Source organism: Cavia porcellus, unplaced genomic scaffold, assembly GCF_034190915.1.
Source record: "Cavia porcellus strain 051 isolate PalLab524CR breed Dunkin Hartley unplaced genomic scaffold, mCavPor4.1 scaffold_17, whole genome shotgun sequence".
NCBI classification, from domain to species: domain Eukaryota; kingdom Metazoa; phylum Chordata; class Mammalia; order Rodentia; family Caviidae; genus Cavia; species Cavia porcellus.
Genome location: NW_026947500.1, coordinates 17,438,844 through 17,461,047, shown reverse-complemented (window position 1 = coordinate 17,461,047; position 22,204 = coordinate 17,438,844). Strand labels below are relative to the sequence as shown.

At 45.8% G+C, this 22,204-nt stretch overlaps 1 protein-coding gene across 5 annotated transcripts in view; it reads left to right on the top strand.

Annotated features, from left to right (window-relative positions):
* The first annotated feature begins 17,586 nt into the window (after positions 1-17,586).
* Positions 17,587-22,204, top strand: part of LOC111758019 (endogenous retrovirus group K member 113 Gag polyprotein-like) — a 39,613-nt gene continuing 34,995 nt past the window's right edge. For 3 of the 5 annotated variants that reach the window (XR_010040043.1, XM_063227274.1, XM_063227271.1), the window contains exon 1: positions 17,587-17,874. The gene's annotated coding sequence lies outside the window, so the exon portion shown is untranslated. The other 2 variants (XM_063227272.1, XM_063227273.1) reach the window with 2 other exon arrangements.

The window sequence follows — 22,204 nt, the reverse complement described above, 5'->3', positions numbered from 1 at the left end:
TGCTGAGGTGGAACTGCCATTTTCAGGAGCTGAGAGAAATTCAGAATGTATTTTTCTCAGTGGAAAATCCACAGTGAAGTAAGAACATGTTAGTGGAAGCTGCCTTTCTCCTCTCGTTGTCTGAATCCTGAACAAATGACCATAATTAATAATACTTAACATGGACTAACCCAATGGAAGCGGATAGATATAATTATAGCTACAGATATGAATATAGACATCGCTCATCTGCTCCAATTCTACCTCTTTACAGCTTTGAGGCGTGATGTAAATGGACAAAGAGCCTCTCCAGCGGCAGCAGAATAAAGTTCCAGCTGAGAGATTTATTGCTGCCTCTGGAAGTAAATCATAGCTGATGTTCCGGGCTGAGCTCGTTCTGAGCACGTGATCTCCCTCAATCAGATCCTGCTAAATATAGACTTGGAGCAGGGCGCCCAGCGCATCCGTGGGGACCACGAGCTGCCATCTGCGTTCTCTGCATTTTTTTCAGACAGGAGTGGATTCTTCCTGGGGTGCAGTTTCCCTAAGATCGTGCAGAGGGGTCAGCCCTTGCTGAGTCCTGGAGGGAAGGAAGCTCTAATTGCTGGGAAAAGATATTTGGATTTCTGGAGTTTTAGGACAAGGGTCTGTGATCGTTTTACAAGAAGCCCATTCCTCTACACCTCGTGACTGGCTGCCCTTTATGGGATTCAGTCAAGCTAGAGTCTCAGAGCAGCATTCTTTTTAAATTTAATTTCGTGAAGTTAATTAATTAATTGTGTGCTGGGGATTGAACTCATGACCTCACGCTTGCCAAGCAGGCGCTTGTGCCCTGAGCTAAAACTCCAGCTTTTAATTTTATTTTAAAGAGAATAAAACAAGCAAAATAAAACAGAATAATGCCAGTCAAAACCAAACAGTGAAAGTGGTAAAGGAGTTGACAAAAGGACAATAGGAATCTACGGTGGCCGCATACAGTGGTGAACCCCTCATGGCAGTCAGCCTCCGCAGCCCCCAACTCCTGCGATTCACGCCTGCCTGTGGTGCCTTCCAGACTGTTCTGTGAGACCAGTGACGGCAGATGTGATAACATATTGCTTCTGAGATTCGGCTCCAAGAGACACTGCTGCCCCCTCATTCCGGGACTTTGTGCACTGTGTGCAGGGGCTGCTGCATGGTGAGGGACGGAGTGTCCTCCATAGCTATGCACTTGAGCTTGGTCACGTGATACCCTCGGAAGAAGTTCTTCTGGCCCCCACAGACCTTCAAATGATGGCAGCAATGACCAGAACTGTACTGCAACCTCCTAGGAAACTCTGGGTCAGAAAGGCTTGTTAAGTCACTCCAGGATTTCTGACTGTGAAACTTTAGGAGCTAATAAATGCCATTGCTTTCAGCTGCTAACTTTTAGGGTAACTTTTTAAGCAACCATAGGTAGCTCATGAATTCTCCAAGCAGAAAACAGTATGCATTTTTGTTACTGTTGTTTTTGAGACAGGGTCTCACTCTGTAGTGCAGGCTGGCCTCAAACTCATTCAGTCCTCCTGCCTCAGCTGCCAGAGTACTGAGATTACAGTTATGCATCACCACGGCTGCCCAAACTGCATGTATTTTGCCATACAATATGCTTAGTACTGCTCCTGTGCAGGGAATTTAATTCAACAAATATATGAAAAATAAAAGCGAAAGTAAAAGAAAATAGGACAAGAAAGCAGAATATAGGATCTCAAAAATAGTGACTGTAAATTTAAAAATTATTATGAAAGACGTGTTGCCGTCAGCCCTCCTCCCCCCGCTTTGAATGCACGCACCCCACCATTCCTGCTGCCTTCTGACGCAGGCTGGAAGTCCTCTTCCGTGAGTGTGGTTAGTGGTGTGTGTGTGGCTACCTTGACGTCCGAATCCGTTGGAGAGGTTTGTTTAGCTCCGTGATCATTTGGATTGGAGAAAAGAGCGGACGTGGGCTGGGGACAGGAGCAGTGAAGAAGGCGTAGCAGGCTCACTGTGTCTTTATGAGTCTGCCTTCCCCTTGGGTGAGGCGACACCCAGCAGCCTCCTCCTCGTTTTTTTTTTTTTTTTTTTTTTTTTTTTTTTTTGTCGGTACCAGGGATCGAACTCACGACCACCTGCTTGCAAGGCAGGTCCTTATACCGCTGAGCTAAATCCCCAGCCCCTCTCCTCCTCGTTTTTTAGCATGCTGCCCAGAGACGACGCCCAGCCCTGCCTCTGAAGGCAGCAGGAACGATGGGCCGGGCCGGTGTGTTCTGAGAGATGAGGAGGCGGGGTTAATGGCTGTGCATCTCCCTTGTGACCGTTTTTTAGTCTAAACATGGTCCATGTATTCCGATCCCCCCTTGTGCAAAGGCTCGCACACCAGTCTCCCCAGATAAGAAGCTGTTGGTCTTTCACAAACCGCCAGAAGGCACCGTTCAGACCTTTCCTGCACTTTCCACTGCTTGGTAACAAGTGTGCTTCTCATGTGAGACCTGAGCCACTCTGTCAATCAGCTCTGTGTTCGCCATTATCCCACTCTTCTTCTCTCGGTGTAACCGAAACACAAAAAGCTGTACCTAGTTCACGTACACAACCTGACAAATCTGCAGGTAGCCATATACCCATGAAACCATGCCATCCATCCCACTCAGTTGCTCTTTGTGGGTGCGCTTCTGTGTGTGATCCTCTGGCTGTTACAGTCTTTCGGGGTGAAAATCTCAGAAGCCCACACTTCGAGAGGCTTGGTAAACACAGGGAGGAGGAAGGGTGCTGCATCTTCTAGCGCAACTGCACCTGTAACTCCCTATCTTTGTATCCCACCTTTCTCAGACACTGTAACTCCCTATCTTTGTATCCCACCTTTTTCAGACACTGTCCCTGCCCTGGTATAACACGTGGCACTCCAGGAATCTAACCCCATGCAGGGGTGGGAGCTGCGTCTGGTGCTGGACCTTGCAGTTCATAGGAGGGCAGCTAGGGTTGAAGATAAACATGAAACAGGGGAGAACAAGAACCTGGAACTCACAAGTACAAGGTGGAGACCAAAAGCACAGATCGTGTTGGAGACGTCTGAGGCTGAACACATGTGCGGGGCTGTAGTGTGGCCTGGGCATGATTGAACTGAGAATGAGGTGACGCCTCAGGGGGCAGGATAGGCCCCAGCTGAGGCCACCTGGAGACTTTCTGGGTAGTTTTCCTTAACTAGCACCGTCTGTTGCTCTGAGGGGTCCCTGAACCCCTCCCCAGATCCTGCTCAGGTTTCCTGCTTTTTCCATTCAACTCCTTGCTTGTTGTGATTAAATACGGGCTGCCCAGGGTCATTCGACCAGCTGGCTAGCAGAGTTATGAGCTCTGTAGGTTGGAACTGAGATCTTTCTTACCTGTTTTGTATTTGGTACTGAGGATCGAACTCATGACCTTGCGCTTGCCAGGCAGGTGCTGTGCCACTGAGCTAAACCTCTGCTCCGAGGTCCTGTCTTGTTCCTCCACACTTGATGGTATGCATGGCCTGCAGAAGGCAAGCCTTTTGTTATACATGAATAGCTCAGGTGTTGGAGAAGCAGAAGCAACAGTCCAGGGGAGGTGGAGCCACAGAGGCCGGCTCACCTGGAGATGCTTTGGCTGACAAGGGACGCGTGTGAGCTGCAGGGTGGCGGCTACTCCCTTCTCCTCTCAGAACACTGAGCAAGGACTTGGGGGATGTAGTTAGCATGGCCATGCAGACACCTACATAGCTAACATGCCTGGTCACCAACAGATTGTGTCAGATAGGCCAAAATAAGACGAGACCATTAAAAATGTTTGCTCAATCATCCTAGAAGAGGACTATTGAAAAGTTTTGGTCTCTGGCCTCTTTTATATTCTGAAAAATGGTGAAAGATCCCAAAGAACTTCTGTTTATGTTGATTATAGCTATTCATAGTTACCATTTTAGAAATTAAAACATACTGAAGAATATCAACCCTTCAATTTATTTAAAACCAAGAGTAACAAACCATTACATGAGAAAATAAATAGCATATTTTTATAAAAGTATTTTTCCAAATCAAAAGTGTTAAGAATAATGACATTCTTTTATAGGTCTCAGAATATTTTTAAGGCTTACCTTAGTAGAGTACAATTAGAGTCTCATATCTGGCTCTGTGTTCAGTATGTTGTCAAATCACTCATTATTTAGCCTCTGGAAAATTTTATCAAAGATTTATGGAAGACAGGGAGGAGGAAAATAACGTCTTAGCGATATCATGAAAAAGTTTTTTTCTTCTTTTTCTCCCTGTTCTGTAAGTTGCATTGAGAGACTTTGCACCGAGCCACACCCTAGCCCTATTTTATTTTGAGACAGGGTCTTGCTAAGGGGCGAAGCTGCCCAGGCTGGACTTGGGCAATCCTCCTGCCTCACCTCCCAGTGTGCTAAAATTCCAGGTGTGCACCACCATGGTTGTGAAAATGATTTTGATTTCATTTCCTCCTTTCATTGAGGATCTTGCAGATTCTCAGGTCTCTCTGGACCATGCTTGAGAGCCACTGCGTCTGGAAAAGTGCATTTTTCCCCTAACTTTGGTGAAGCACCGGGAGATGTAGAATTTGGAAGTGGCAGTTCTAAGCCTTGGAGAGAAAGTAGCACAGAGTCTGGGGCTCTGCCAGTGAAGCAGGGGTCTGGGCTCTAAACCCAAGCAACGCACTGTCTCTACTCTTAAAGTAATTTGGGTAGTTTTTCTGTATGATTCCAAAGTTTCTTAACAGTATTCTACTTCATTGTGTTTGTGTGGCTGCTAGTTGTGAGCGATGTCTAGAGCGATGTCTACCAGGGAAAAAAACGGGGACAGGAAGAAAGAGGAAAGAGAGAATGTCGCTGAGCCAGGCCTTGTCTTCAGACACAGAGCATCTACTCGCTGGGACAGAAGTAGGCTCTTGCGGATGAGCTGTGAACACAGAAGCAGTCACTAAAGAAAGTCCCTCTGCACTCTGGAACCTGTTTCTATGGATTTCCTGAAGTCACACCCAGTGATCTAAGGATTTCTGGGAGGGGGGAGTGAGATCATTGTGGATATTTACACTTTTTTTTTTGGTGGTACCGGGGATTGAACTCACAACCTCATGCTTGCCAGGCAGGCGCTTACGCTGCTGAGCTAAATCCCTGGCCCATATTTACACATTTTTAATGCTCTTAGGAGAACACAAAATTATGGAGCCATTTGCTTGTTTATTATTGTTTCATGTGACTTCTTTTTCTTATGGAAAAAGGTATAAAAAAACTTCATAACAAGATAATAGAATAACAATTGTTAATAGAACAACAATTACATGTTGTTGTTGTGGAAAAAACCAGGACCAAATCAGATGGAAGGGGGCTGGGGATTTAGCTCAGCAGCATAAGCGCCTGCCTTGCAAGCAGGCAGTCGTGAGTTCGATCCCTGGTACTGATAAAAAAAAACGAAAAAGACCAAAAAAAAAAAAAAAAAATCAGATGGAAGACACACAGGCATCCAGGAGCTGGAAGGCAGCTGTATTATTCAGGGGGAAGTTGAGTTCCAAATCATCAGCCTCATCTTGGGGTAAAACAGACTCATATATGTTTGAGATGGGAACACGAAAAGCTGATAGCAGGTTCTTTTATAATTGGTTATATGGGCCGGGTCATATGTCAGGCAGACCCCCGGAAGGGCTGAATGTTTTTTTTTTTAATCACACAGCAGGAAGCTCAGGGGCTTGACGAGCCAGGAGAATCAGTCATTGCTTTAACTGAGCCCGTCTGTCCTTGGAGTAAGTTAGTGCAGCAAGATGTGCGTCTGCCTGAGTTATGCTTGTCTACAAGTTGCAGTGGGCACTGGCTGCCAAGGCCGGCTGAGTCCAGACAGGCTGGGCCAGCCGAGCCTGTCCTCCACGCAGTGTCAGGCTTGTGAATTTTAGAATTTCCTCTGCATTGTTATCTGTAAAGTAGCTGCTCAGGGCTGTCTTTCATTTTATTTTCAAGCAGCTTTTTTTGGTCACATCCAGTAGCTCACACATGTGCTTTCCTACTGAGGGACTCCCCTGCCAGCATTTCCTTTCAAATTGATTGTAAAACAAAAGTCTTTTTGGGTGAGTTCTGTGCCTCTGCACATTCTGGCCATGCTGTGCCACCACTACGGTTGGAGACAACAGAGTCCAGTGAGTCCCTCCCTCCCCTCTGTCTGATTCTGGACAGCAACCTGGGTTCCTCCTGCTTCCACTGTCCTAGGAGAGGCGGAGAATAAAATAACAATGTTCAGGACCTCTCTGAGCCTCTAGGTGAGAGCAAAGGCACTTTGCATTTCCTGACTGACCTCCTGGTTATTTTTACCCTGTTCTCAACTTATTACAAGCTCATAAATATGCACTGCATCTCATAAGTATAATGAAGGTCAGGGTGAACCCTGGGACAGGGATGGGTGTTGAGAGCCCCCTAAGGTGACTCAGCACGCTGTCAATCATTCCTGTCAATCACCTCTAGAAACTTGATGGGAGGCAGCTAAGGCAGAGGTGTCAGGGCTGTAACTTCTGAAAGCCTAATTTATCCACCCCCCCCTTTTTTTGTCGTTTTCTTTTTTATCGTACCGGGGATCAAACTCATGACCACACACTTGCAAGGCAGGTGCTTATGCCACTAAACTAAATCCCCAGCCCTGTCTACCCCTTTCCCATGGCTGCTGCTACTTTTGTGTTCTTTTGACCTGTGTGCAGTGCTTTTCTGTCACGCCCACACCTTTTGTTGGCATACATTTGCTCTGAGCACAGCTTCCTGTGATCTTCAATAAATGAAGCTGTTTGCTGTTTACTACTGGGTGAATCCTTGGGAATCCTTTCCTATAGTACACAAGAACCTGGACTATTATCAGCCCACTGCAACGTAACCGTCAAAGCATGGGGCCAATGGGTCAGGGACTGAACCCTCTAAAATGATGAGCCAGATAAACTTTTTCTCCTTAGAAGCTGAAATTTTTTCTCAGGTATTTGTGATACTGCTGGAAAGCCAATATAACACTTAAAAATTAAAAGTTTATTCAGCATTTCATAATAAAAAAGGTTTGTATGAGATGAGTCTGCCCAACTTCAGGCTAACGGGAGTGTTCTGGGCAGGTGTTCAGGTACCAGAGGCCAGGCTGTACTATGGTAAATTGCATATTAAATGCATATTTGACTTCAGATGTTTCAACTTAGCACGTCTTTTTTTTTTTTTGTCTTTTTCCTTTTTATCGGTACTGGGGATCGAACTCACGACTGCCTGTTTGCAAGGCTGACGCTTATGCTGCTGAGCTAAATCCCCAGCCCCAACTTAGCACATTTCTGACCAAAGTCTTTGTTTGGACTCAGAATCCTCTAAAAGATCAACTTTTTTTTCTTTTTCTCATCAAGCCCTGGCCTAGTTTTCAGAAATATTTTGGAAAAGTACCAGTTTGGGACAGCGGCCAGGCAGCCGTTGTTTGGAGACTGCTACTGGCTCTGTGATCATTACCCTGTCACTGAACTTTCACGGAATGAAAGTAATGTCAGGGTCAGTGCTTTCCTTCAGTAAACTTCTCAAAGGCAACATGACTTTCATTAAAATTAAAATTACCGACGTTGTTTATTTCATGTCTTGCTTCATTTTAAGCGTCCCATAATTGGATTACATGGGACATTAAAAAAAATTACCTGCAAGCTTACTACCACTTAAATATAACATTTCAGTATGTGTCCTTCCAATTATAAGCATATATATATGGTGTGTGTATAAGCATATATATTCAAGCATGAACACATGGTGTATCTGTATATATATGGCTTTTAAATAAAACTGGGTATTAAGTTACAATCTGGAGTGTGTGTGTGTGTGTGTGTGTGTGTGTCTGTGTGTCTGTGTGTCTGTGTGTACATGTGTGTGTGCACAGTAATGAGGACTGAACCAGGGTCTTGGACTCACTAGGCAAGTGCTCTACTGCTGAGCCCCATCCCAGTCCCCTAAATCAAAGCCTTCAGGAACCCAGGGCCCCCATGTGGAGCACCTCAGGGAGCTGAACTCTCTGGCTTGAAGGGAGGCGCTGGCTTGCTACCCTGGGTGTCCTCCGGGCTGAGGAGCGGGCTAAGTTGTCGTTGTAGCTGAGTGTGTGCCATCTCCTCTCAGGCAGGTGACATAGGGCTGCGAGAGAAAGTGGACTTGAGTCTCAGCGTGGCAGCGTGGGGTGTGGGGCAGGTGGGGTTGGATGTCAGGAGTCCCCGAGCCTCGGCCTGGAGGAACAGGGACCCTGTGGTCTGAGCATCCTGGTGACATCCTTTCTCTTCCCCGCACCCCATGTGCATATAGGCTTCTGTCGCCTCATTCTTGTTCTGGTCTAGGATGGTTCCTCAGAGTTTTCATGATCTTTCATGGCCCTGAATCCTGTGCAAAATGTTTAGCTGCTTGGTGCAGTTGTTGACAAGCGCTTTTCCGATGTCTGCAGGCTCAGACGCAGCTCCTGCAGGTTCCTTTGGCAGGAACACGTCGAAGCCCCTCCCTGGGCATGGGTCAGGGTCATCGCAGTGGTGTGCCTGTCCCGTGGAGTGATGGCCCCAGTGCTGGCTCGGGAAGCCGGGGTCTGGTGGGGTCTTCACTGTAAGGTTACTGTTCCTCTCTTTGTCGGGTAACACTCTGTTTGCTACTTTCGGGTTCTTACTGGTGTGTATGTGTGAGACACAGTGATTACGCCCAGCCTAGGGGACGGATGCCCACTGCATCGCAGTCACTTTGACTCCCCATCCCCTCTCACTCCTCGACCTCTAACCCCCTTCCTGTCTCCACACAGCCTGCGCCCTGTCCCTTAACCTGCCTCTTTTATTTGACTCTTTTTTTTTAAAGAATTCATTACCTTTTATTTTAGCAAAAGATATCATAAACCTGACTCTTTTAATCATTTAAAAGCATACAGTTCAGTGGTATTAAATCCATTCATCATGTCGGGCAATCATCCCACCATCCATCCGTATTATTCTTTTATTCTTGCCAAACAAAACCCTGTGCTCCTTGCATCATAATTCCACATTTCCCTGCCACCTCTACTCTGTATTTATATTTTGAATTATTAGAGAAACCATGCAAATTTTACCTTTCTGAGTCTCACTGATTTCACTTAGCCTTGTGACCTTGGCGTAAGAATTTTATGAGGTGATGCTTCGAGACTGTTCACGAATCCCACTTCTCAGCTCCTGTTGGTCACTGATTTCGGCATCTATTGACGATTTTTGCTTGAAGCTGTCAGGACTGAGGTTGGCACCACCTGGTGATTTCCTAACTGCATCATTTTTCTGCACACGAATCAGCTCTCCTCGGCCAAGAAGGGCTTGTTGTCCTCTGCTGGGCACTTACCCCTGTTTGCATGGGTGCCTGGAGTCCTCGTCTATCCTGGCTTTAGGACTGAGTTGCTCAAATTATTCCAATTGTGACCAGTGAGTACCTTTTCACATTGACCCCTGGGTCCTTTTTAGGGTTCCTGTCTTTGGATTTTTCTTTTCTTCTGGAGCTGTATGATAGTCTAGGCTTGTCTTGTACTTTTTCTGCTCTAGCCATGGCCCTGGATACTTCTCCAAAGGGCCCTCAGTTTTCTGTTGGAGAATATATTGATAAAATTTATCTGAGCAAGGCATGGTGGCACATGCCTGTAATCCCAGCGTTTTGGCAGGCTGAGGCAGGAGAATCACAAATTTAAGCTGAGACTAAGAAATGTAGCCACTAAGCAAGATCCTGTCTGAAAAATACAGCGATACCTTGGTTCATGAATTTCTTTGCATGATTCTGGTTACAAACCAAATCGGACAAGCACTGAATCAAATCGGACAAGCTCGGGGACTCCTGACATTTGTGGCACACTTTGATTCAGTGCTTGTTCAATTTGATTTGTGCCCAGAACTATGAAAGAATTTTTTGTGAACTGAGGCACTACTGTAAAAGATACGAGAAGGGGTTTCTCAGTTACTTTTCTCTTGTTGCTGAGACAAAATACCTGATGCCCAAAATTAGGGAAGGAAAGGTTTAATTAGCTTACAATTTTGGAGGTTTCAGTCCATACTCAGCTAGCTTACAAGGCAGGGTAGCATGGCTGAGGGGAAGCCATTCATGGCAGCAACAAACAGCCAGAGTACAAAGGGCAAAAGAGGAAAAACACAAGCGTTCTTTCCTCCCTTACATTGTATGTTGGCTCTGCCTCTGGGCAGGTGCATCACTCACACAGCCAATCCCAGCCCTGGACAATGAACCAATCATAAATGCTAGATTCATCCGTCTCCATGACTGCATGAGGCTTGGGGGGCCACCTAGACACAAACCATGACAAGGGTCTAGGAATGTAGCTTAGTGTGAAGACCCTGGAGTTAGTCCCCAGGACAACTGGAAGGCACAGTAAGGAAGAACCTGGATGTCCAGGCTGCCTCATTTGTGATGGCATAAGGTTTCCAGTGACCAAGTGCACCTCAGGAATCTGATCTCTTGGGCTCTGCACCACTCCCAGCTCAGCTGCTCTTCTGCACTCCAGGCTGATGGTACAAAGCCTGCTCAGTGTCCCCCTCACATCTCACATGGATCCCTCAGGATGTGTGTGCCCCAAATTCGGAGACCGAAGCCCTACTCCTGGTGCCTCAGAACACGACTGCATGTGTTTGCAGACAGGGCCTTTAAAGGCCTGCTGGAGCAGGGTCCCATCCAGTGTTGCTGGTGTGATGATGAGAAGGGAGATTTGGACAGACACACACACAAAGGATGACCACACGGGGACACAAGGAGAAGACACCTCTGCAACCTCAGAGAGAGAAGCCAGCCCTGCTGACACCTTGCTCTTGTGTGTTTAGATTCCAGGACTGAAAAAAAGAAAGTTTTTTTTGCCGTCATGTCCCATTGGTTCTTTGTCATGGTGGCTGCATCCGTGGAGCGCCCGGGTTCTTGTCTTGACTCAGAAAGAGTTACGAGGTAGAGTCGGAAGAGGACTGAGCAAGGTCTCTGTTGTAGAGTGAAATCAAAAAGCAGCAATTGTAAAGCAGAAGCAAAACTTTCCCAGGCAAATGAACCTGGGAGGGTTATGAGGTTATGGGGACTCTTCCTCCAGCAGCTTTTAGTCACAAAACAACGACATCTCAGCCAGGTTGAGATCAGCTTCTGGGCTGCAGTGGGAAAGTTGTGGGACCTTGCAGTGGGTAAGTAGAGGCTTGTAGTATGTAGCAGGTGTACTGTCATAAGCCCTAGTAATCGTAACGCTTGAACAGCCAATCTAAGGAAGCCTCTCCCCACTGAGCATCCTTGGTCATCGAGGTGTCTTTTACTGACTCTGAGTCCCTCTTTGGCTCTGCCCTGGTTACCTGTTTGTCTGTGGGTCTCCTTTTGCCAGAACATGGCCCACCTCCCCTCTCTTCACGGGCCAGGTCTCCTGAGCAATCTCACACCTCCACCATGGGGCCCTGCTTGTCCTAGATGATTGCTCCTGGGAGCCTCTTGTTAGGTTAGAAAGAAGACACCCAAACCTTAGAAAACGGGGCCTGCATGAAAGCTGGGGTTCATTCTAAGTCTTGTAATTTTCCTGCTCGGTGGTGGTGCTTCCCAGCACAGCCCCTAACAGAACTCCTCCCTCCCTCCCTGAGGTTCCTTTTCGTGTGTCCTACCTAGGGAGATGGCGACACCATGGGCCCTGCTGTTTGTCTGTCTGCTAACCTTCTATCAGAGCTGGAACAGTTCTACAAAGGGAAACTTACCTTGCCAACATTGTGTTACTTGGAAGCCTCCTGACAAGGCAGAATAAAAATGCTTGACTCTGTCTCTGGGCTTGCCAGTTTTCAGGGTAAATGAGTTGATGTCTTAGCACATGCTAAACATGACAGAGGGGTTTAAAGTTACTGTGAACTCAGGTGAGTAAGCATACTGCATGTTACACTCATCGATACTCAAATTTTCCCTCTGCGATGAGTGGGAGGTTAACAAGAGGCCTCTTGGGCTTATTTGGCCCTGGAGGGGCCCCCTAACGAGATGTTTGGGGCTCGTCTTGTACACTGCCAGCTCAGCCCTCAAGGTGACAGCTTACTTCAGATTCTCCTTCCTTTTTGAGAACTGGCATTTAGGGGCAGTTCAGGTGCTAGGAGTGTCCACTGATGTTGTGTTCGTTTTTGTTATTTGGACTTTTCAGTAGACTGAGCTAGGAAATGCAAGGATGAAACGTAAAGGTCTGTTCAACATAAAGCCATACCTCACTTCAGATTTAAATTCAAGACGATCCTCTGCCCCATCTCTGCATAGAACTGACCCCAAGGCCTTTGCACTAAGCTACTACCCCAGCTCCACTGAATGTTTTTCTAAGTCACTGGTTGTGAACTTGTGATTCTCCTGTCTTACCCTCTCCGAGAGCTGGGATAACAGGTGTGCACCACCACGTTCAACTCTTCTGCCTTTTTAAAGTGTGGTGAGCTATAGATACAATTCACCATTCGAAACATTGTAAGTGGACAACTGGTGGCATCAATTCTATTTGTGATGTTACAGAACCATCACACTATCCACTTCTAAATTTTTCATTATCCCAAATGGAAACTTTGCACTCACTAAACAGTAAATTAGCATTGCCCACCCCCAGCCCTTAGTAACCTATACCCCATTTCCTGTCTTTATGTCGACTCCTCTGGACACCCCCTATAAATGATATCACGTAATATCTGTCATTTTCTGGCTTATTTCACTTATGTCTTCAGAGTTCTTCTGTACTGTAGGGTGTATCTGGATTCCCTCTGCTTTGCAGGGGTGGTAATTGCTGTCCCACTGAGTGTGCTGGTTACGTATTGCCCACCATTCTCCGCTGATGGGTGCTTGTGCTGGTTCTGCTTGTTGGTGCTGTGAATAGCACTGCACGATGATTGGCTCACGGCGAGTTCTTTGAGCTTTTGGATGGCTGGGGTGCATACCCAGGAGCTGAGTGCCTGTGTCCGACAGCACTTCTGCCTGGCTCTTCCGAAAGCCACCACGCCTTCCTGGTGCTGCACACCTCACTGTCCCATCAGGGCTGACAGGGGTTCTAGCTTCTCCACACACCTCCAGCACTCCCTGGGTTTTCAGTCATTCCAGTAGCTAGGAGTAGTGTCTTGCTGTAGTTTTGATTTGCATTTCCCCAATAGTTAGTGGTGCCCAGCATCTTTTTATGTGCTTATTGCCCACTTGCGTAGCTTCTGTGGCATTATCTATCCTAGTTTTATGTTGCCTTTTACAAGTTTTGTTAGATGGTTCAAGTTGTAATTTTCTATTGTGTAAATCTGGATACATTTTTGCAATGACAAACTCTGAACTTAATATTACCTATAGAGAGTAAGAAAAACCTGTAAGAGATGTTTATAAAGCTCTGGCCTAATTATGCATAATTTTCACTGGCTGGGTCTCAATCACATGGCTTTAACCACCTGCAGTGGATGCTGGGAAATGTTTTTGCTGCCCAGAAATTTAAACTGGCGTCCCTGCCATATCCTCTCAACTGTTTGTTATGTTTGCTCAATTATTAGATTTGTGTATCAAGCAATATTTTGAAATAAGCAAAAGTATATATTTTAAATTAATGCATTGTTTAAAAACCTCATTTGATCTAGCGTTGTGTGGCCTGCTCTTTGAGGTTAAGGTCATCAGATAATAGCAGGCTTTCACGTTACAAATACAAAGCAAACCATCAGTGTTACTTTTAATATTTCATGACTTATGTGGTTGCTGCTTCCCGGGGAAGACGGGTGCTCATCTGGGCTGATGCTGTTCTGTAATTAGGACTCAGCAGCCACTCCTGGAAGGCAGCGCCTGTGAAGCTCTCCCGCGCCCTTCAGATGGCAGCCTGGGACCAGGGGATGGTGGGAAGCAGTCTCATCGATTTGGCTCACGGGACAGCTTTTTGTAAAGACGGCTTGAAAACTGGGAACCAAGTGAAAGCAGAGAAGAGTGGCAGAAGGGAAGGGAAGAAAAGAGCAGAGGAGTGGGAGAGACGAGCAGAGAGGAAAGCTGAGGGGGACCATTGGGCTGTGTGGGGCGCAGCCCACTTACTACTGGCCAGTTCCACCTCGGGCAGAGAGGAGGGCGGCACTGAAGCTGGTGGGCACCATGCAGGCCAGAAGAAAGCAGGGCCAGACCTTGAGACCCTTATAACAGCACCTCCCTCATTTCTAAAGTAGGTCAATGTGAACAGGTCTCTTTTTTTGAGACAGGGTCTTGCTATGTAGTCCAGGTTGGCCTTGAACTCACTACAGTCCTTCTGCCTCAGCCTCCCAAGTGTTGGGATTACAGGCATGTGCCATTCTGTCTGGCTGGGAGGCCTTGTAGGTTAGAGGCCTTGGTTAGTCTAAAATCACCCAGAACCGGGAATCCAGTGGTCTCATTTAGAGGCGAGGAAGCTGGGCCTCCTTTACCGCCAAGGCAAACAATGCCTCCATTAGAGACAGAGAGCAGATCACAGCAGAGTCCTTGCTTCAGACCCACAGAGGAGTCTCCCCGCCTTGCACACAGAGCTGTGGGAGCAAAGGCTGCCGCAGGGAACCAGCATTTACCAGAGGTTGCCCTAGTCACACACCCAGAACATTGAGTTGAGAAATCACTGTGGCGCTCAGCTTCCCACCATGGTGAAATCAGAACAAAATGCGGTAAAAAGCCATGTATGTGCCAGGAGCAGGAGAAACAGCCCTACTTTCCTAGTGTTTTTTTTTTTTTTTTTCAAGCTTAGATTCCTGGTGCCTCTAGCCTGTAGATGTTCCTGAGTCAGAATTCTCATGACAAATATTTTCTTTGGTTCTTGTGTGTGCTTGCATAACGCAGACCTCTAAAAGGGTGACTGATTGTGGTCGTGGACTCTGCTACTGTTTCTGCCGCCTGCAGCAGTGAGTTCTGCCCCTGGAAGCCTTTTGAAATGGAGTTCTCTCCTCGGAGAAAGCCCATCAGGCTTCCTTGGTGACCCAGACATCTAGCTCACAAATTTATTCAAGCGAATCACATTGCATGACCCTCCCACCTGCCCACGGATTCTTCCTGGCATTTGGAACTCTGGCCAGATCCCAGGGGTGACCCCATGATGCTCACACAGCCAGCACATTGGAGGGCCCTGGATTCTGTAACTTCTTACATCGTGAACCAAACTTGCATGGTCTCTGACCTTCCCTGAAACCGTTGATACCAATGCTATTCATCAAATGAGGCTTCTTGACAAAGTTTTGCTCTGGAAACGTGGTGGAGAATATTGGGGAACTGGGTTATCCCATCTCTCTGAACATTTCCCATGTTTGCCACTGAGCTAAGGGAAGAAAGGCATGAATAGATGATCAGATGAACATGGGGAAGCTCAGGGCCTCCCTACCTTTGGGTTCTCAGGTCAGCCCCCCTTTCCATCTGTTCCCACCCCATTTGGAACCAAGCTTATCTCTCAGAAGTCCACAGCAGCTTCCTAACCTGCCCGCTGCTTGTCGGCTAAAGTCTCATGTTTAGCGTCCCTGAAAGCCTTATATGTTTGGAAGGTGATTGGGTCAGGGAGGTGGGTCCACTGAGGGTTCACAGCTGATTCACTGTTAGGAGGTTCGGGCCTGGTTAAAGGGGCCATTGCAGACGTGACCAGGAAAGGGGTCTTCTCCCCTGCCTCCTCCTGTCTCTCTCTGCTTCCCAGCTGCCGTGACGTGAGCAGCTTTTCTTCCACAACGCTGATCTGTGCCTGGCCTGACAGCTGTGGACTCAAACTGCTCAGGCTAGGAGCCAAAATAAACCTCTCCTCCTTTAAGTTGTGAGCGCCAGGTGCTTTGTCCCTGTGATGGGGAAGTGACCCCTACTGTTATCTCTGCCTGTATCCCATCAGGCCATCACTGGGTTTACACGAGCGCTTTCTAAAGGTAAAGGGACTGTTATTTTCACAGAGTGACTGCCTTTCTCACGGATATGTTTAGAAACACGCTTTCTTTTTGGGGTCCTGGATGCTGTTTGGAAAGGAAGCTTTCTTTAAAAATTTTATTTTGAAAGTATACAACAGAAAAGACAGAATAAAGCCAATTAAGGTCGTACAGTGAAATTGGTACAGAACTTCACAGCAGGTTACCAGGATAACAGTAATAGGTATCACAGTATATTTTGTTATCTTTATAATAGTTGTTCTTTCATGTATATCAAAATGAGATGAAATATAGAACACTATAGAACTTATCAAAACAATATTGAATAGAGCAGTACCATTAATCAGAAAAGAGCAAAACAGTAATAAAAATATTTGCCTTCAAAGAGATGGTAGAAGGAAGTCCCCCTTATTTGCTATGGTCAACCTCCCAGGAAATGCTCAGATTTCTGGTTCCCATTTGCTAATGGGTGGTGGGGGGGGTAGGGGAAGTGGGATATTTGACTCTAGGCCGTGCATTAGTAGGTTCACTATTGCTTAGCAGGGAGGCAGGCTGGTTGTTTGGTTTCACAGCGTCCTAAGTTCCAACATGGTCTGGATCTCAGGAGCTGCTGCTGGTTCTCCCCCTGGAAGGGCCGCAGTCTGCCACACTGCCACCGATTACCAGGGAGGGGAGGTGCTTGCTTGGCTTCCCAGTGTCCTAAGTTCCAACATGGCGTGGATCTCAGGAGCTGCTGCTGGTTCTCCCTCTGGAAGGGCCGCAGTCTGTCACACTGCCACCGATTACCAGGGAGGGGACGGAAAGGAAGCTTCTTATGAACTTGTTAGCTGGCAAAGTTTCTAGTGAGTCTTTCCTGATACTCACCCAAGAATTCCCCTCCACACTGTCCTGAGGGAGCTTATTCTGAAGGACCTGCTCAACCATCTTCAAGCTCAAATGTCTGTCCACCTCACCAGAGCGGCTTGTGAAAAACAGATTTCTTGGCCCCACACCTAGTGTCTGATTTAGTGGTCTGCAGGGAGCTGGCATTTTTCTTTGCTACCAAGTTCTAGGTGATGTTGATGTTGTCGTCAGGGACTACAGTGTGAGGATCACTGGTTAATCAGGGTTTGCATGATCACAGGTGAACTTCTTGGATTTGACATAAAACTCTGCCCCTTCGAGGGATGCGACTCCTCTTCTATGGTTGTTTCCTTATCTGGGTCTTGGCAAGGTTTAGCGTCAGAGAAGCTTGTTAGGCATTAGGACAGGTGCATAATGAGCATGGTATATGAGCTTTTAAAGCAAGAAGGTAACTTCTGCGTTCCTGGTACATGCTATAGTGCTAGTGGACAGTGGCACAGATGATGCGTTCAGTTCATTCTTGGAGAGCACTGGTCAGAATTCAATGAGATGCCTATAATTCCAGCTCTCTGGGAGGCAGAGGCTGTAGATCACAGATTTGAGCCCACTTTGGGCAACTAAGCAACTGAGAGAGCTGCAATCTCAAAATTAAAAAATTGATAAAACAAATAGGGACTGGGCCTGTACTTATGTAAAGCTTCAGTATTACCAAAAAATATACTGATGGAAGGTCATGATGGAAATCTTTAACCAGCATCCCGGGAGAAGATCCAGGCTCAGGTCCATCTGTACTGCCTCAGTTCAGGCAAAAGCCCAGTGAGACTGCGCTGTGTGAATCTGGCAGTGTGAACCACTGCCTGGTTCCCCGTGACCTTGTCTGCCCCTATCCAGGGAGTGGCTCTGGGGTGAGGCAGTTGATAAAAGAGCCGAGAGCTGACTCATGCTTGTGGGATAGCTGTGGGCCAGTGGTTCCCAGCCATGCAAGCCACAGTGTTTTTGAAACCCACGGAGACCTGCCTCTGTGGGCTCCAGGGTGACCCCAAGGTGGCGGTGGTGGTGTCAGCAGGAGGTGTGGGGAGGAACCGACCCACGAGAGACTCCGTCATCCAAGCTGAAGACCTCTCCTGCCCCCAGCTCCCTGGGCGATAAGCAAGGCCTGGACACCAATGCATTCCTGTTCTGAAGTTTCCTCTTGCAAAAAGCCGTGTCTTCACTGAGAAGGTGAGATGTAAGCAGCCCGCCTTGCTTTTTAGAAACTGTGTCATCAGCAGTTATTTAAAACACTCCTCAGCAGGGATTGTGGGTTTTTCTATTTTCCTTTTATTGTTATTACTTTATAACATACTTGGTTTTTGAAAGAGTTTTTGGCGCGATTAAAGAGGAAAATATAAAGTAAAAAAGTAGCCTTTATTCCAAGGACATAGAAAGGAGTCTGTGACCATGGATGGCCTGGGTCCCTCTGCCCAGAACGTAGGGTATGGGATACACATATAACCTCTGACGGGTTTGGTGCTCAGGGAGGGCGTTGATGACGCACGAGGAGATGATTGGAACTTTTTCACAGGCACTGGGAAAGAAAAAAGGATTGTGATAGGGGAAGAAGGAAGTGACCTCAGGGTAAACATCCCTTGATCCCGTCTCCCACCACTGTAACATGGTGTAGCTTATTCTAGGGCAAAACTCTTTCAGTTTTGATGTGTGTGATATACACAGATGATCATGTGCACCCCTGCTGTTAGCTTCCTTTACACCCCTCAACTCCTTGTTACCTTCTAATATGAGTCTCCCTTTGACTTTCATGTCATCTTTTTCAGATTCCACATGCTAGGTGAATGTATTTGTGTCTCTGAGTGGTTTGTTTCATGCAATACAACAATTTCCAGTTCTAGTCATTTTTTCTGCAAATAACAAAATTTTATTGTTCTTTATAAAAGACTGATACTCAAGTGTGCATACGGATCACATCTGGAAAATGCACCTATCTGTTTATGGGCACCGAGGCTGCTTCCACATCTTGGCTATTGTGAGCTGCACTGCCACAAGCGTCGGTATACAGGTCTTGTCTCCTCCACTCTCTGACTCCTGGGTTCATACCAAGGAGTGGAAAGGACGGGTCAACCCGTAGCTCCATTTTACGTTTCTTGAGAACCTTCACACTGATTTCCACAGGGGTTGCGCTGATTTGCATGACCGCCTGGAGCACAGAAGCTTTCCTTTCCCCCACATCCTTGTCAACACTGATGGTTTTTTGCATCCTTATGACAGCCATTCTGATTGCAGTGGAATCTCAGTGTAGTTTTGGTTTTGCATTTGCCTGACCATTAATACTCTTTAACTTTTTAAAATATAATTATTGACCATTTGTACTTCTTTTGAGAAATGTCTGTTCAATCCATTTGCCCATTTATTGACTGGGTTATTTCATTTTTTGGTGTTAGGTTTTTCGAGTTCTTTTTAGATGTGAATCCTCTGTGAGAAGAGTAGCTGATAAAGATTGTCTCCCATTCTGAAGGCTGTCGCTTCACTCTGCTTTGCTGGCACAAACTTTTTAGTTCAATGCAGACCGTTTGTTGATTTTTCCTATTCCTTGTTGTGCTTCTAAAGTCTTATTTGGGAAGTCTTTGCCTGAGCTATGGTTTCGAGTGTTTCCCCTATGTTTTCTTTTAGCAGTTTCAAAGTTCAGGTCTTGTACCTTGATTTTTGATCAATTTTGAATGATTTTTGTACCAGATGAGAGATAGGGTACTATTTTCAATTTTCTCCAGGTGTATATCCAGTTTTTCCAGCATAGTTTGTTAAGGAGACTGTCTTTTCTCCAACATATACTTTTGGCTTCTGTTATAGGTTAGGTTTACAATATTCTCTAGAGCTCTCACGTTCAGAGGCCAGGGTTCTGGAATGTGATTGGATCATGGTGGTGCTGTATTCATCCACCGATGCTGAAAGTGACATCAGAAGGTGGCCCCTGGTTAAAGGACGTGAGTCACCAAGGGTACTACCCAGAGGAGGTTATTCCTGTTTCTGGCTGCTTCCTTCTTTATTGCTTCCTGGCTGTCATGGAGTGAGTGGCATTCTCTCACCTGGGCTCTCTGTCTTGCATTTTCTGACTTGGAACCAATCAATCTGGACTGAGAGCCAGAGTAAATTCTGCTTTTTAAAGTTGCAGGTGTTGGATATATTGCTCCAATGACAGAAAAGTGATTAACACAGAAAATGGTAAGCAGAAGGGAGGCCATTGCTGTGATGGTCCTGATTATTGGTTCAGAAGTCAGTGGAACTGGTTTGTGGGAGGAATTTGAAAAGTTTTGGAGATGATGGCTAGAGAAGCTTTAGAATTCTGTAAGCAGAGCTTGATGGGGGCAGTTCTACTTGGAGCTGAGTAGACCAGAATGCTGATAGTAGTGTAGACAGTAAAGGTCAGGTTCAGGCGCTTTCAGCTGGGAATAAGGACTCCACTGGCTTAGGGGCAATGTGCGTTATACTCTGGTGAAAATTGGTTTCATTTTGCCCAAGTCAAAAACTTTGCAGGAGACTGAGATTAAGGGAAATGGACAGAGGAAGTTTCTGGCAGAGGAAGTTTCTAGATAGTCCAACATTTAGGCTGCAACTTGGGTACTACTAGCTTTTTCTTCTTCTTCTTCTTCTTCTTCTTCTTCTTCTTCTTCTTCTTCTTCTTCTTCTTCTTCTTCTTCTTCTTTTCTTCCTCTTTGTCTTTTTGAGACAGGGTATCACTATGCAGTTTAGGCTGGTCTTGAGCTCACTTTGCATCCCAGGCTGGTCTTGAACTTGCAATGATTCTCCTGCTTCAGGCTCCCAAGTGCTGGGATTACAGGAGTACACCACCACATCTGACTCTATACTGCTAATTTCTATTAGACAGATTTATATCAAGAATAGGGGACAAAAGACAAAGCTGAAAAACTGAGAAAACTTGAATTTTCCCCTAGAAGGAGCTACATGTAAATTTAGGATCAAAAGAGGTATTGCTATTCAAGAAACTGGTGCCATTTAAAAGGAATCAATTACTTTGCACAAGGACAAAAAGAAAGGTGCCGCCGGGCGTGGTGGCTCACACCTGTAATCCCAGCACTCGGGTCATAGTATAGTGAAATATTTAACTTCCTTTTTAGATTTTGCAGTTGTTCATAGCTAAGAGTCTGACTTGTGTATCAGAGGAGACTTTGATTTTGACTTTTCAGCAGTGCTGGAGTTGTTAAAACTTGATGACTTTGAGAGATGGACTGAATGCGTTGTTTATAGTGAGATGAACATGAGTCTTAAGTACGAGGGCCACAGTGTTGTGGTTTAGCTCTAAAATGTGCTCTTAAAGTCTCATGTTCAGAAGTGTGGCCTGGGGAATGTGACTGGATCACGGGGACTGATGAGTTCATAGCTGAGTGCATTGTTTAGGGTGGGGCCTGGTTAAAGGAGGTGGATCACTGAGAAATGTAATCAATATGTACTGCAAACATGTGCCAATAAAAATGAAACATTAACTAGAAAATGAAGTGAGTCACTAGGGGTGCTACCTGGGAGAGAGGATCCTCATCCCTGGCTTCCACCTCGCTGTGCTTTCTGGATGCCACAAGGTGAGTGGCTTTTCACCACCAACCGTGGACTGAGTCCTCAGAAACCATGAGCCAAAATGAACCCCTCCTCCTGAAGCTGCAGATGTTGGGTGTTTTGTTCCAATAATGTGACTAATACAGCTCCTTTGCCCAGAAAAGATGGGTGAGGTGGCATGGCTTGGTTCCCATGTCCTTTGTACCTTGGGTCTATGTGTCTGTTTTTAAGCTGGTACCATGCTACTCTTGTTATAAGTAACTTTGTACTATATTGAAATTGATTATTGCGATGCCTCCCAGCCTAGTTTTTGCTTAGGATTGCTTTGAGTACTGTGTGTCTTTGTGTTTCCATATAAATTTTAGGATTTTTTTCTAGTTCTGTGAAGAATGCCATAGGTAATTTGACAGGTGGTTGCATTAAGCCTGTAGGCTGGTTGTGGTGGTATATCTATTTCAACAGTTTTAATTCTGTTGATGCATGAACATGGAAGGCCTTTCCAACCCCCAATGTCTTCTTTAATTTTCTTCTTCTTTAGTGTTCTGAAATTTTCATTGTAGAATTCTGTTACCTCCTTGGTTAGAATAATTCCCAGATATTTTATTATTGTGAAGTGGAATTGTAAGTAGAATTGTCTTCCTGATTTTTTCTTCAGTTAATTGTTGGTGTTTAAAACACTATTAATTTTTAATGTTGATTTTATATCCTGCTATTTAGCTGCATTTGTATACCAGCTTAAAACTCTTTTGGTAGAGTCTTTAGGATCTTCTAAGCATGAGACTTAAGTTGTAATGGTAAATAACAGAAACTTAAAACATATTTAAACTCTTTAAGATGTAATTGAATACTATGACTCAAGCATTAAATCTAATTTTGAAAGAAGGTAAAAATCAGAGCATTTAGAAAGAGTTCTTAATTAGAAAATCATGACAGCAAATGCAGGGACAATTTTGAACAAATGATTTTGACACCAGGAACAATAAATTCA